Genomic DNA, 12,500 nt, shown 5'->3' with positions numbered 1-12,500 from the left:
TGTGTGTGTGTGTGCGTGTATGTATGTATGTGTGTGTGTGTGTATGTATGTATGCATGTATGTATGTATGTATGTATGTATGTATGTATGTATGTATGTATGTATGTATGTATGTATGTTTGAACACACACATCGCTGGGCAACCAGTGTTGTTTTACGTCGTCGTAACTTAACGATTCAGCAAAAGAGATTGATAGTATATGCCCAAGTCCGAAAATAATACGTAATTATTATTATTATTATATTATTATTATTATTATTATTATTATTATTATTATTGGCTCGTATATAACCCTAGGTCTACTTCAGCAAGACTGACCTGAAGTTAACATAACAAGTTGCAGTTAGAAATGAGAACGTTCAAATGTTTATTGATGTTGACTGCATAGTTCGCGCTTGACCTTAGCATTTAATTATATTCTTAGAGTTCTTAGTAGCCAGACATCGACCTTATGCAGCTGGTGATCTTTTAAACTATTGTTGACTTTTACAGTGGATTATTTCTTCGCGCGGACTTTGTTGTGCTGTTTTTGTTTTACAAGAGTTTTTGTTTTCCTAACATATACATACAAACATGTATATATGTGTGTGTGTGCGTGTGTGTGTATACACATGTATATCAATATATATGTGTGTTTGTTTGCGTGCGTGCGTGTGTGTCCATTTTTACATTTTCTCTCCGACTTTTTGTTTTATTTTTTCCCATTATTTTATCCTCATCTAAATCATTTTCTCTTTGCGACGTTTTTTTTTTTTTTTTTTCCTAAAATAGAGGCTAAAAGTTCGGGTTTTCTTTTCTTCTTCAATTAATCATATTTTCTTACGTCTCGTTATTATTTGTCTATTAAGTCTTATCCCTTATAATCAATCTAACTTTTCTCTCTTTAAGTACTTTTTTGAACTCACTGTACTCGCTTTGTAGACATTTTCTATTTGCATTAAGCCTCTTAATTTTTGAGTGATATGTGTACGCTATCTAAGTCACCTTGGGATGATGGATTCGTTATTCAGTTAGTAATTTCCTGGTTTTCCTAAATACGCTCTCCAGTTCACTTAACATTCAATTAATTTATATGGAATCTATAGTTTCTAGAAGAAAGAACTAGCATAGCTTTACCTGCTTTATTATTCTTTTCTACTCTCGGCACAAGAACGGAAATTTCTGGAGACGGGGCCAGTCGATTAGATCGACCCCACTACGCAACTAGCACTTAATTTATCGAGCCCGAAAGGATGAAAAGTAAAGTCGACCGCGGCGGAATTTGAACTCAAAACGTGAAGACGAAATACAGCTAAGTAATTTGCCCGGTGTGCTTACGTGACCTTTTTATCCACTTTATTATTATCATTGTTCATAAGGCGACGTGCTGGTAGAATCGTTAGCACTACGAGCAAAATGCTTAGTAGAATTTCGGCTGTCCTTACGTTCTGGGTTAGACTTTGCCGTTCAGCCGAGGTAGACTTTGCCGTTCATCCTCCTTTCGGTGTCGATAAAATAAGTACCAGTTACGCACTGGGGTCGATGTAATCGACTAGACCCCTTCCCCAAAATTGCAGGCCTTGTGTCTATAGTAGTAAGGATTATTATTATCATTGTTCATAAGGCGATGAGCAGGTAGATTCGTTAGCATGCCGGGCAAAATGTTTTGTGACATTTCGCCCGTCTTAGCATTCTGAGTTCAAATTCTGCTGAGGTCGACTTTACCGTTCGGGATCTATAAAATAAGTAGCAGTTAGTACTGGGGTCGATGTAATCGACCTAGCCCCTCCCACAAGATTTTCGGCTTTGTGCTAAAATTTGAAATCAATATATTTATGGACTGAGGTGAGCTGGCAGAATCGTTAGCACGCCAGGCGAAATGCGTAACCGTATTTCGTCTGCCGTTACGTTCTGAGTTCAAATTCCACCGAGGTCGACTTTGCCTTTCATCCTTTCGGGGTCGATAAATTAAGTTCCAGTTACGCAGAACGAAGCGGCAGACGAAAATCCGCTGGACATTTCGCCCGGCGTTCTAACGTTTCTGCCAGTTCGCCGCCTTTTGAAAATATTATACTGAAATGAGATGTGGTAGGATCATTCGTGCGCTTTTAATACTGCAATTTATTCAGTATAATGCGTAATTGTTTCTTAGTACCATACTTTGGCTGCAAAGGTCGGCCATTTTTCTGAAGGATTTTGTCTATGGTCTTTTTTTTTTCCTTTCTTGATTATAGGTGTTCTTGATGAATTGTGTCCGAAATTACGTCCGATTTTTATGAGATTGTTTATTTCTTGTATATAATTACGGTTGTAATTTTTTTCTTGCTTTGTAATGTATTTTTCACAGCGTCTATAATTATGTATATAACGATACGATAAACGTCGCCCTTTTCAAGCCTAGCCAGGCTCCTGAGCCCGGTTTCCCGGTTTCTGTGACGTATGTGTTCCCCCTCCTCCAGCTGGACGGGACGCCAGTCCATCGCAGCATTACTCAAGAGACAGGAAGAGAGAGTGAGAGAAAGTTGTGGCGAAAGAGTACGACAGGGGTCACCACCATCCCCTGCCGGTGCCTCGTGGAGCTTTTAGGTGTTTTCGCTCAATAAACACACACAACGCCCGGTCTGGGAATCGAAACCGCGATCCTCCGACCGCGAGTCCGCTGCCCTAACCACTGGGCCAGTGCGCCTCCACAATTATGTATATACTGCAGTATTTATGCGTATGATTGACTATTATTGAATTCTGAAAAATCTTGATTCTGTTTCTTATTATAATTGTTCCTTTGTGTTCTTTTTGAAGCTTGTAATGGGGTTTGCTTTCTTCATTGGTGTGTGCACTGTGACGCTAATTCGTAGAAGATCCGAAAAGTTTGAAGGACACCTAGTTATCACAGGTAAGTGATTGGTTTAGCTAGGTGTATGAAGCAGAAGGCGATGTCTGCATTTGGCTTGGTGAGGCCTGTATGTGCGTGTTAGTGTGAATATGTTTATGGCGTGAAAAGAGTTTCGTGAGAGGTCTATTGTGTTATTTCTTTTGATATCTGTACTTATTGAAAACCAAGAAAGCGTTGAGTACTTTCTCGTCTCTCCTAATGATGGTTTCTGTGTGTGTGCGTGAAAGAGTTAAAATATTGTGTCTGAATTGTATGACGTCGAAGAATGAAGAGTAAGATCGATTGTAGTGTGTGTATGCGTGGGTGTTTTATATAGAATTGCTTAGTTTCTCGGTTTTATTTTGAAAGCCTAGATTTCTTGTATAATACCGTCACATAATAGATTAAGATTGTAATTTGTAATATCTATATATAGAATAGGCGTAGGAGTGACTGTGTGGTAAGTAGTTTGCTTACCAACCACATGGTTCCGGGTTCAGTCCCACTGCGTGGCACCTTGGGAAAGTGACTTCTGCTATAGCCTCGGGTCGACCAAAGCTTTGTGAGTGGATTTGATTAGACGGAAACTGAAAGAAGCATGTCGTATATATGTATATATATGTATATATGTGTGTGTGCGTGTGTATATGTTTGTGTGTCTGTTTTCCCCCCACACAACATCGCTTGACAACCGATGCTGGTGTGTTTACGTCCCCGTAACATTAGTGGTTCGGCAAAAGAGACCGATAGAATAAGTACTAGGTTACAAAGGCGGTGTTCTCAAAAGAGACCGATAGAATAAGTACTAGGCTTACTAAAGGCGGTGTTCCAGCATGGCCGCAGTCAAATGACTGAAACAAGTAAAAGAATAAAATAATAGAGGGCGCGTAACCACTTGGAGTTTGCTCAGATACCCGACCAATCCTGAACCACTTCGAGGGCATCCGGGAAGGACACCCTTCTGCCTCTCAAATTCACTAACCTTCAGGTGTATTATTAGAGTAGGTCCACTCACACGGCCATTTTCGCTAAATTCACCCACCTTTTATCAGATGATACTGGCAGGCAGCACTTCTCTCTCAACTCTCATCTTCCTTTCCAAGTGAAATTTGAAAAAGTTGATGAGGGATTGGCCGAAGAGAAAAGTTAGTCCTCAGTCTTTCCAACCTGGTCCACCATACAACCTCTTTCGCTACTGCTATCAGACAGAGGAAAATTGCCTACCCTTCCGGACCGACCAATGGAAAGCGGCGGATCTCCAGCGTTAGAAGCTGCGCAAAGACAATAAATAATAATAATAATAATAATAATAATAATAATAATAATAATAATAATAATAATAATATATTTCTTTACTACCCACAAGGGGCTAAACACAGAGGGGACAAACAAGGACAGACAAACGGATTAAGTCGATTACATCGACTCCAGTGCGTAACTGGTACTTAATTTATCGACCCCGAAAAGGCAAAGTCGACCTCTGAGTTCAAATTCCGCCGGGGTTTGCTTTGAAATTTTGGCACAAGGCCAGCAATTTCAGAGGAGGGAGTAAGTCGATGACATCGGCCCCAGTACTCAGAACGTAAAGACGGGCGAAATGCCGCTAAGCATTCTGCCTGAAGCAGTGAATTTTCTACCAAGCTCGCCACCTTACATGTATTCGCATAATATTAACATGTATTATGCATAATACGTACATTTTCTTCCCTTCCTTCCCCGTTGTTTGCTGGAAATGGTTTATCAAACTTCGATTGCCTAATTTTGGCTGAAGAGAATTTTTAAATAGAAAGAAGCAAAATTTGAGGAAAATACACTAATGACATATATAAAAACTTAAACGTACAATTAATTACATGCCTGAATTTCTTTTCAATTCTTCATAACTGACGTGTATTTTTACCTACGGCTTAATTAAATGGAGAAATTGCGCAAGTCTATCAGAACCTGCATCAAGCGTAAACTATTCAGATTTGATAGCTAAGAAGAATGCAATGTGTTACTATCGGAAGTTATTATTGGTAATTCGAGAATGTAATTATAAATTTTTATCTAATAATGAAGGCGCCAGGCTCAGTGGTTAGAGTGCCGGGCTCACAATAATGCGGTTTCAAATTAGAGCGGGAAAAGTGACAATTAAATGCTGTAAGGTAGCTGTCCTTAGGCGCTTGGATCAGTGGTTAGGGCGTCAGACTCACAATCATGAAGTAGTAAGTTCGATTCCCGGACCGGGCTGTGTTGTTTTCTTGAGCAAGACACTTTATTTCACGTTGCTTCAGTTCACTCAGCTGTAGAAATGAGTTGCGATGTCACTGGTGCCAAGTTCTATCGGCCTTTGCCTTTCCCTTGGATAACATCAGAGGCATGAAGAGGGGAGGCTGGTATGCATGAGCAACAGCTCGTCTTCCAGCTATGGCGGGATTTAAACTCAGAACACAAACGCCGGAACAAATACAGAAAGACATCCACTTCGACGTCTTTCCAGTTCCGCCAATCCACCGCTTTGGCTTGATATACTTTAATCAACCCCGGAAGGCGACGACCTGGTAGAAACATTAGCACGCCGGGCGAAATGCTTAGCAGTATTTCGTCTGCCGTTACGTTCGGAGTTCAAATTCCACCGAGGTCGACTTTGCCTTTCATCCTTTCGGGGTCGATAAATTAAGTACCAGTTACACACTGGGGTCGATGTAATCGACTTAATCCCTTTGTCTGTCCTTGATTGTCCTCTCTGTGTTTAGCCCCTTGTGGGTAGTAAAGAAATAGATATACTTTAATCTACCCCCAAAAGGTTAGAAAAAAAAAGTAACAATTATTTAGCTGACGTCAGCTGAAATTGAACTCAGAAGACCGAAACTCCGAAAAATGCAAGGAAGCATTCCGATCGACGCTTTTTCAATTCTGCTAATTCATCGCCTACGCACGAAAAGACATTGATTTTGATTGGACAAAGTTTGGCATGAACAAATATACCATTGGCTATTCAAAATTAATGTTGCAAAGCTTCATCGCTTTGATGCAGTCTTACGAAAGACATGCATTTCACAAATTAATGATGATTTAACCAGATGATGCAATATTAAATCTAATGAAGCTGATGATCTTACCGTGGTCGCCAGCTTCATTAAATGAACAACGACCAAAGTGGATTGACTAGTTTTGAATACAGAAAATTTCTTTGAAAGAAATTTTAGACCATTCGTTATGAAAACGGAAATGGATGTCGAAGATGAGATAATGATGTGTGTTTATAGATGTGGTGGAAGAAGGAGCGGCTGTGTGCATGGATCAAGTAATATGGTTAGTTACATCGTAAGAACGGACAGTAGCACTGTTTTAAAGAATAATGATTTCTATTATAGCCTTCGGTCACAATTCTTGGGGAGAATGGATGTTCGGTTGATTTGATCAGCAGTCCAGCATATTTCATTTGGCCCGTTTTTTTAATGTAAAAGAAGATAATAATAATAATAATAATAATAATAATAATAATAATAATAATAATAATAGCTTCAAATTTTGCCACAAGGGCAGCAATTATTACATCGACCACAGTGTTTCCCTGGTGCTTAGTTTATCGATCCCAAAAGGATGAAAAGCGAAGTCGACGTCAGCGAAATTTGAACTCAGAACGCATCGATGAGCAAAATACCTATTTCTTTACTACCCACAAGAGGCTAAACATAGAGTCGACAAACAAGGAGAGACAAACGGATTAAGTCGATTATATCAACCCCAGTGCGTGCGTAACTGGTACTTAATTTATCGACCCCCGAAAGGATGAAAGGCAAAGGTCGACCTCGGCGGAATTTGAACTGAGAACGTAACGACAGACGAAATACCGCTAAGCAGTTCGCCCGGCGTGCTAACGTTTCTGCCAGCTCACCGCCTTACTACTAATAATAATAATAATAATAATCCTTTCTGCTATAGACAAAAGGGCTGAAATTTTGTGGGAGAGGGCCAGTCAATTAGTACGCAACTGCTACTTAATTTATCGAAAGGATGAGAGGCAAAGTCGACCTCGGCGGGATTTGAACCATAAACGTAGAAGAAGAAGAAGAGAAGAGAAGAAGAAGAAGAATGTAATTTCCTTTGATTTTGTTGATACACTTGGAGATGGCTAAGAAAAAGTGATCTGAAAGGATGCGTTGAGGCATTGTCATGCAGTGCCCAGGAAAAGCTCTGAGAGCTAATTACACCAAGTTCCAAATAGATAAGAGCAGCGAATCGTCCCTTTGTAGGATGTGTAGAAGCAAAAAAGAAACAATTTCACATATTGTGAGTGAGTGTAGCAAGCTGGCCCAAAAGCACTACAAAAGGAAACACTGTAACATAGCTAAGTTCGCCCACTGGAAGCTATGTGAAAAGTACGGTCTGGACAGAGCACGGAAATGGTACAAACGTGAGCCAAAAGGAATCACCGAGAACAAGGAATATAAGAGACTGTGGGATTTTACAATCCATTGTGACTCCCTAATCGACGCTCGGAGACTAGATATTGTTGTGGTAGATAAAGGAAAAAAGGAAATCGATATTATAGATATTGCAATCATTAGGGATGCACGCATGACAAAGAACTAGAAAAGATTTAAAAGTACAGACTACTAAAAGACGAAAGTGCAAGAATATGGACTATGAGGAGAGTGTCTGTCATTCCAGTAGTTGTAGGGGCAATCGGAGCACTAACAGTCAGGTTCGAGAAATATGTCAAAGAAATTGGAAATTACACGAGAGCAGAGAAAGCACAAAAAACTGCTTTGCTGGGGTCAGCGAAGATTTTGAGACTGCTGCTTGGATGTTGAATGTCCCCCACGATAATTAACAACCAAGTATCAAAGCTTATAATGTGCGAAAGGTGACCCTATGAGACCTCTGATAGCAGGCTTCTGTCCGCTCTCAAAGAATCTACCAGAGCAAAGAAGACCGAGCGCTCTGAGAAATAAAACAATAATGATGATGATGATGATGATGATGATGATGAGGAGGAGGAGGAGGAGGAGGAGGAGGAGGAGGACGACGACGACGACGATGATAATGATGATGATAATAATAATTCTTTCTACTATAGGCACAAGGACTGAAATTTGAGGGGAGGTGGTAAGTCGATTACATCGGCCCCAGTACGTAACTGCTATTTCTTTCATCGGTCCTGAAAGGATGAAAGGCAAAGTCGACCACGGCGGAATTTGAATCCAGAATGTAAAGGGCTGATAGAAATGCCGTTTAACATTTTGTCTGACTCGCTAAAGATTTTACCAGTGCTGGCTGCTTTAATAATAATAATAATAATAATAATAATAATAATAATAATGTGCTCATAGGAACTGCTCATATCCTACGCAAAATACTTTCTATGTAATCTCAAGTTTTAAAACAAACATAATTTTCGTATGTTTTTTTTTAGACATTCACTAGTACAACACTAGAAAAAAACAAATATATGGCACGCTAGACATAACAGGAACTTCCAACCTGTTGTCTCTTGAGGTCTCTGGGTGAGACTTGGAGCCAACTTGTACAAATATAAAGCAAAAGTCAAACATAAAATAATAATAATAATAATAATAAAATAATAATAATAATAATAATAATAATAATAATAATAACCCTTTCTACTGGAAACACAAGGCCTGAAATTAGGGGGAAGGGATTAAGTCGATTACATCGACCCCAATGCGTAACTAGTACTAATTTTAACAACCCCCGAAAGGATGAAAGACAAAGTCGACCTCGGCAGAATTTGAGCTCAGAACGTAGCAGCAGACGAAATACCGCTAAACATTTCGCCCGGAGTGTTAACGATTCTGCCAGCTCGCTGCCAATAATAATAATAATAATAATAATAATAATAATAATAATAATAATAATAATAATAATAATAAATAATAACAACAACAACAACAACAATAATAATTTTAAAATCACAGCAGAAATAAATTGGCATTGGAAAAGAGAATGTGTAACTAGCAAGTAGGAAGATGGGTAATTGGAAAGTAGCTTGACCAGATGGCGTTCAGGTTATTGGATAAAGAAACTGACAGAATGCCATAAAAGAATAGCGGAACAGCTTAATGCACTGATCAACGGGACTGAAAAGATTCTTGATTGGGCAACTACTGGGCGAACCGTTTGTGTGTTTGACGGATGCTTCAGAAAGGAAAATTCTGTGCATAATTACAAACCCATAACATGCCTTCCACTGATGTGAAAGTTACTCACTGGAATAATCGCTGATGGAATATATACATTCCATGATGATAATGGAATTCTACTTGTTAGACAAAAGGGTTGTAAACGGAATTGCAAGGGAACTAAAGATCAGTTGCTCATAGATAAAATGGTGATGAAAGACAGTAAGCGAAGGAAGACAAATTTAGCAATGACCTGGATAGATTAACGCAAGGCCTATGACATGATACCAAGTTAATGGATCATTGAATGCTTGAATATATTTGGGATTGCAAAGAATGTCATGAATGGTTCCTTTAGAAAAAGCATGGGAAGAAGGAACACTGAGCCCACGTCATAAGGACAGAATCAAGGAATATTAAGAATCAAGATAGGAATCTTTCAGAGGGACAGCGTGTCTCCTTTATATGTTTTATGCATAATTCCTTTAACATTGCTATTGAGAAAAGTAACATCTAGATATGATTTTAAAGGAAGACAGAAAAAGATCAACTATCTAATATTTACATATGACCTCAAGCCGTACGGGAAGGAAGAAGCTTACGTCAGTTTCTTTAGCGAAGATAGTTCATTGTTTTAACAAGGACATCAAAATGGAATCTGGCCAAGGAAAAAACGTTTACTAATAATCCTGATGAGAGGTGAAGGCAATAGAATTGGTGTGGAATTGCCATCGGGGAAGTCATGAAAAGAATTGATATTAGTGGCTGTAAATACCTGTACATATTGGAGGCGAATGAAATGATGGATTACAGAGGTTACTTCCGAAGACTTAGATTGATGCTGCTGTCAAAACTGAATGGAAGAAATAAGTTTCAAGCAACCAATACATGGGCGTTTGCATTATTGAGGTATGGTAAAAGTATTACCAATTAAAAGAAAGAGGTGCTACAGAGGCTGGACCAAAGATCGAGAAGACTATTCACAACGCACGATGCATTCGACTCCTTGATAGGCTGTACCTAACCAGGCACAAAAATGGCTGAGGGAAAACCAGTTGTGAAAGTTGTATATGCTCAGAAGAAAATAAATTGGGGTGGTGTATAAAGAGTATCATAGAGCCTTTGCTGATGCAGATGAAAATACCTGGTATAGTCAGGATAGACACTTATGAGGAGACAAAGGATTAGAAAGAAAAAAAAAGAGTGAAGACGAAAGAAAACGGAATAGAAAACTTACGTAGAGACAGTTTTGAATCGAAATTCAGACGCCCGTAGAAGGCGGCACTGACAAAGGAAGAGTGACTTGAAGCCAAAGAGAGAATCGCTTATCTGCTGAGCAGGAACAAACACTTGGGACAAATTATACCAAATACAGGATCGACAGTACAGCAGACAGTACAGGATAGACAGTACAGAGAAGTGAAAGGATTGCGGTGATAAAGGTGACACTGCATGCTATATTGGAATGAATGCGGGAAGCTGGTCCAATGTATACAAATGAAGATACAATAATGTCTCCAGAATAATCCACTGGGAGACGCACTCTTCCTGAACTACTTATATTGATTCTCTCTGTATCTCTCTTTTACTCTCTTTCCCTCTCATTCATTCTCTCTCTTTCTCTCTCTCTCTCTTTCTCTCTCTCTCTTTTTCTCTCTCTCTCTCTCTCTTTCTCTTTCTCTCTCTCTCTTTTTCTCTCTCTCTCTCTCTCTTTCTCTTTCTCTCTCTCTCTCTTTCTCTCTCTCTCTTTCTCCCTTTCTCTGCTTTACCTGATACTAGTAAAAATAGAAAAGTCTTGATTTCTTTTAAGTTACTAACACGACACTTCACCAAGATTAGTTGGAATGATTCCATTCCAACTATAATCGAGAAAATCTATAATCGAAGGTATTCTGGATTCCAACCATGACCGTCTTATACTTTTTACATAGACGCATGCGTGGCTATCTGGTAAGAAGCTTGCTTCCCAAACATATGGTTCTGGGTTCAGACCCACTGCGTGACACCTTGGTTAAGTGTCTCCTAGAAAAATGTGTGGCAAGTATGGATTGGAAAGAGAAAAAATGTAGTGTGTAAAACCCCAGAAGGAGTATTCGAGAATGACTTGGTAAAGTAACGTTACTGTGGGGCGTAATGATCCAATGTGAACATAAAATTAATTATCGAAAGCTAGATATAGTGGTTAACAATTACATCGACCCCAGTACTTGTTCGGTTCTTATTTTATTGACCCCCCAAAAAAATGAAAGGCAAAGACGACCTCAACGGTATTTGAACTCAGACCGTAAAGCATTTTGCCCGGCATGCTGACGATTCAGCCAGCTTGCCGCCTTAATAATAATAATCCTTTCTACTAAAGGCACAAGGCCTGACATTTAGGTGGAGGGAGTAAGTCGATTACATCGACCCCAGTGCTCAACTAGTACTTATTCTATCGACCCCGAAAGGATCAAAGGCAAAGTTGACTTTGGCGGAATTTGAACCCAGAACATAAAGACGGACGAAATGCCACTAAGCATTTTGCCCGGCCTACTGACGATTCTTATTTCTTCACTGCCAACAAGGGGCTACACACAGAGGGGACAAACAAGGATAGACAAACGGGTTAGGTCGATTATATCGACCCCAGTGCATAATGGGTACTTAATTTATCGACCCCGAAAGGATGAAAGGCAAAGTCGACCTCGGCGGAATTTGAACTCAGAACGTAGCGGCAGACGAAACACCGCTTAGTATTTCTTCCGCCGTGCTAACGATTCTCCCAGCTCGCCGCCTCGGTAAGAAGAAGAAGAAAAAGAAGAAGAAGAAGAAGAAGAAGAAGAAGAAGAAGAAGAAGGATGGAGGAGGAGGAGGGATAGAGGGAGGAGATAAGAAGACGAAGAAGAAGAAGAAGAAGAAGAAAAGAAGACTAAAGAACCACAACAACACAACAACAACTACGACGACGACGACGACGACGAGAACAGACCGCTACCATAACCCGGACATGAAATTATAAAGATTACACAAAATAGATTTTTGATATAATTTATTAGGATTCTCTACCAGTACTAATACAATCGCGACCAAAAATGCAAAACTGTCTGTCTTCTCGAGCATGAAAATGGCGAGTGCAAAGAACAGGGAGGCAAATAAAAATGAAACAAAAAAATAGGATAGCCGAGAGAAATTGATATGACAGTTTGTCTAAAGCTATTTACACGAGGTCATAAAGGTACGAATTTCAATCACACTATCGACGTGCTACTACAAGAAATAAATGAACTCTTGAACTGAACAATGGGTGGCAAATCACAAGTAAATATTCAACCACTCAAACAATAATAATTTATACAGACACGGCCAGCGTTCGTTGGCGGAGTTAGAAACTGAGGCTGTAAAAAGTATTTCAATGAAATTTAAATAAACAGTAAATACAATTTTTTCATTGAATTCACATATGAACATAAGGAGAAATATGGTTTGTGTTTTATTTTTGGTCAAAGTTTATTTTTCCTCCTACGTATCCAACAAAAAA

This window comes from Octopus sinensis, linkage group LG7 (assembly GCF_006345805.1).
Source record: "Octopus sinensis linkage group LG7, ASM634580v1, whole genome shotgun sequence".
Classification (NCBI taxonomy): Eukaryota; Metazoa; Mollusca; class Cephalopoda; order Octopoda; family Octopodidae; genus Octopus; species Octopus sinensis.
This window is presented reverse-complemented; position numbering follows the sequence as displayed.